Source organism: Sinocyclocheilus anshuiensis, unplaced genomic scaffold, assembly GCF_001515605.1.
Source record: "Sinocyclocheilus anshuiensis isolate Anshui unplaced genomic scaffold, SAMN03320099.WGS_v1.1 scaffold758, whole genome shotgun sequence".
Lineage (NCBI taxonomy): Eukaryota > Metazoa > Chordata > Actinopteri > Cypriniformes > Cyprinidae > Sinocyclocheilus > Sinocyclocheilus anshuiensis.
Genome location: NW_015548126.1, coordinates 2,088,376 through 2,092,237, shown reverse-complemented (window position 1 = coordinate 2,092,237; position 3,862 = coordinate 2,088,376). Strand labels below are relative to the sequence as shown.

Below are 3,862 nucleotides of genomic sequence, written 5' to 3'. Positions count from 1 at the left end.
CATAAACACATTTCATTACACCAAATACACAAAAGAATGTTCTTTTTAGCAGCATCATATGACCCCTTTAATGTCACTTTGGATCAATTTACAAAAACAAAGAACAACAAAATCAAATCCTACTGACCCTCAATTTTCAAAGAGTCAAGATTATAATTTGAAGCCTGACAAACTTCTTTTTGCGAAAGAAATATTGTTCATGAAACATTATAAATTCCACTTGTTTTGATATTTGGTTACATAATGCACAGAAATTCATGTATTTTACAATGTGGCTTTAAGGGATAGTTTTCCTAGAAATGATAAAATAGTAATTATTTTCTTCTGTGGAACACAAAAGAAGATATTGAGATATTTTGAAGAACTGTTTTTGTCCATTGGACCCCATCACATTTCATTCACAGAAAAAAAAATAAGAAACAGAGGTTTGAAACAACATGATAGTGAGTAATTGATAACAGCATTTTAAATGACTGAAATTAAAAATACTTTTGGAGCCACTGTAAAACTACAGAGCACAACTGATAAACTGAATAGACTATTAAAAAATATCAAAGTTTGAGGGGGGAAAAAAAATAAAAAATCACACACACTGGTGAGCATCCTCACAACCCCTCACTGAGCCAGAAAGAGACAACACTGAGGCGCATCTGGTCTCCAAATGTAGTAACTGACCCAATATGCCTCCCTCTCTCTATTTCTCCTCCACCATTCATTATTTACTCAGCAGTCAGGCGGCTCGTCGCCTGGGATCGGCTGCCTCAGCTCAGTGCTTCTTCACTAGCCTCCGCTCAAGTAGAGCAGCACCCACGTGACAAAAATAAATAAGGAAATAGATGCAGATGTGGGGCACACTGGCCTGCCAAAAGAAAATGACATCAGCCAAGACCCAGAGCCAAGTCCCAGTCTGCTGTCTCTTCTCAAGTAGCCTTTGCACTAGCACTGTAACACACTTCTTTTTCTCTTTCTCTTCATGCTGGAGATTGAGGGTCCCCAGTGGGAGGCGAGTGTGATTGTGAGGGGATTTTAGGGGCTCAGATGAGTATGCCGTCCATGTGATGTGCATTAGCGATGACATGTACCTCCAGAAGGAGGTAATGCGATCCCTCATGTAAAAGAGAAGATCACTTCCGGCCTGCCATCTCCAGCGAGGGACTTATGCTGGGGAAAGCTGACTCACTGAGCTGATGCAGAGAGTTTATCGTATTTTAGCACAGGGGTTTTCAAACTGCGGTCCGGGGAGCCCCAAGGGGCCGTAAGGGGGCCCATGGAAAAGAGAAAAATAGTTGGAAAACAAAACAAAAAGGTAAATAAATAAATATATAAAATAGAACCAACAACAATAATAATAACAACAACCCCAAAATAATTATATATGGAACATGAATGAATGAATGAATGAAAGTAATAGTAAATAATTAATATAGTCAATAAATAATTAAAATGTCAACTAAATAGAAAATAAAAAAAATAATAAACAAATAAAGAATATACATATCAAATAAATTAATAAACAATTAATTAAATACAAATATATGTAATAATAAATAATAATAATTATACATATTACATAAAAATAAACAAAAAATAAATACATCAAATGTTACTTAATTAGAAAGTACTACTATAATAATAATTAAGTTATTAATTATTAATAGTTATTCATGAAAGAAAGAAAGAAAATAAATATACTAAATAAAATACATATATTAATTATGAATTTATATAAATAAATATATTACAAAATATATTATGAAATAAATATATTAATTATTAGTTATTACATCTAATAATTAATTCAATTAATTATAAATAAAAATAAAAGTAATAATAAATAATTACCCATATTACATAAAAGCAAAAAATAAATATATAATGTTACTTAAATAGAAAATACTACTATAATAATAGTTATTAATTAATTGTTAATTAATTCATTGCTATTCAAGAAAGAAAGAAAGAAAGAAAGAAAGAAAGTCTAATTAATTACAAAGTAAATAATTTTCAGATTTTTTAGATATTGACTTTTTTTACAGTATAAATAGGTGTTTGTAGTTATACTGTATATGGGCTTTATATTTCATCGTATCTTTTTTACTAAACACTAAATGAGTTTTTCACTTTTGACCTTTATATTTGATCCCGACTTTATGATCTTTTCACATATTTCTACTTGCATTGTTTATGTACTTTCTTTATTCATGTAACAGGAAAACAATATGAACAGATCCCCTTTTTGTACACAAGCCAATTGGTTTTCTTATCTCTCGTGATTACGACTGCACTGTCTGACAAGTCACCTCCTTGCTTCACTGAAAACTTGAGTAAATACTTTTTCAAAGCCAAGAACTTAATTTCACTCAAACTCCAATCATCTTTTAACCTCCGCCTCCAAATTCCAGTCCCAGCTGTCAAGCACTCCAGTCAAAACTGCCTGCCAAAACGTACTCAGCTGAGAACGCAGTCATTAGCCAAAAATGTGCACCACAAAAACCGTGGGAGGAAAAAAATTGTAATTGTAGCACTTGCACTTGAGCTGTGCACCTCAGCCAGTCAGTTTTTTTCCTCCCCCAGCTTTGTAACCCACAAACTTTAATGGCTCTTGAGAATTTGCAGCATCTCAATCCAATCTGTCAAGAGACAGCGGGAGCGCTTTGCTTTTATCTGCTCAGCGCTGCTCCTGACATCTGGAGGCCGTCCATCGGTAAATCTCTCCAGCTCCACGCTAGATCCTTTATGTATGTTTAAGCTGCTACACGAAACAGACCCAGCTGACCTTTGCGGCACCCGCTGCCACTTGACTGGATAGAGACACCGGCTGTCGGCGGCCGTAGATGAATAACAGTGATTAGGAGGCATAAATAAAAAAGTGCAAGATGATTATCGCTAATTTATTCATAAAAGCGACAGTTCGCGAAACGGAGCGGGTTGTAAGGTCGCGAGCGGTGAACGTCCCGCTGTCTGGGTGCATTAGTGCGGAGATGAGAAGGGGAACGTCTCGAGGTTGTTGGACTCGCAGCAAGGACGTCTCCAGCAGCGACATGATTCGTAGTGGGATGTGCGGTGTGTTCAGATGTGCGCCAAGCATTTATTAAAGAGATAGTTCCCAAAAATGAAATCATTTTCTCACCCTCATGAGTTTAGATGTTCAAACGGCTGTTTTCTATACAATGAAAGTAAATTGTGAACACAGTGAATAAAGATTTAAAGGGGTCATATGATGCGATTTCAAGTTTTCCTTTCTCTTTGGAGTGTTACAAGCTGATTGTGCATAGATAAGATCCCTGAAGTTGCAAAGACTAAAGTCTCAAATCCAAAGAAATATACTTTATCAAAGTTAAGACTCTGCCACGCCCCCCTAAAATGGCTCGTTCTAACACGCCCCCACATATCTACCTCACTATGTGGAAATATTTGCATAATGCCGCCCAAATGTGTACGCAAAGAAAGAAGGCGTGGTTTCAGTAACCGCAGTTAGTGTTGAAGCAGCCATGTCAGGGAGACGCTGTGTGTTTCTAGGCGAAAGCAAAAGCACTTTATTTGGCCTTCCGAAAGTAGATGCATTTAGGAATCTTTAAGATTACTTACAACAGAACAGCAATGCATTTTATGGACGACCGTTTTGTGAACCTAGGAGAGGAGGTAATTCTGACTTTGCTATGACAATCTGGCGCTTCTGAATCAGCTACTGTTTTGTTATTAGTTTAAGTATTTGCTATTGACTGTTCAAATGCGGAGTTTTGCGCATCGTGTGTGTGTGTGCACACACGAGAGAGAGAGAGAGAAAGAGAGCGAGAGAGAGAGAGAGAGAGAAAGAGAGAGAAAGAGAGAGAGAAAGAGAGAGCGAGAGAGAGCGAGAGAG

At 36.5% G+C, this 3,862-nt stretch overlaps 1 protein-coding gene across 1 annotated transcript in view; it reads right to left on the bottom strand.

The window, feature by feature from the left end:
• Positions 1-3,862, bottom strand: part of LOC107704698 (neurobeachin-like) — a 282,564-nt gene that overhangs the window by 120,075 nt on the left and 158,627 nt on the right. The window lies entirely within an intron of this gene.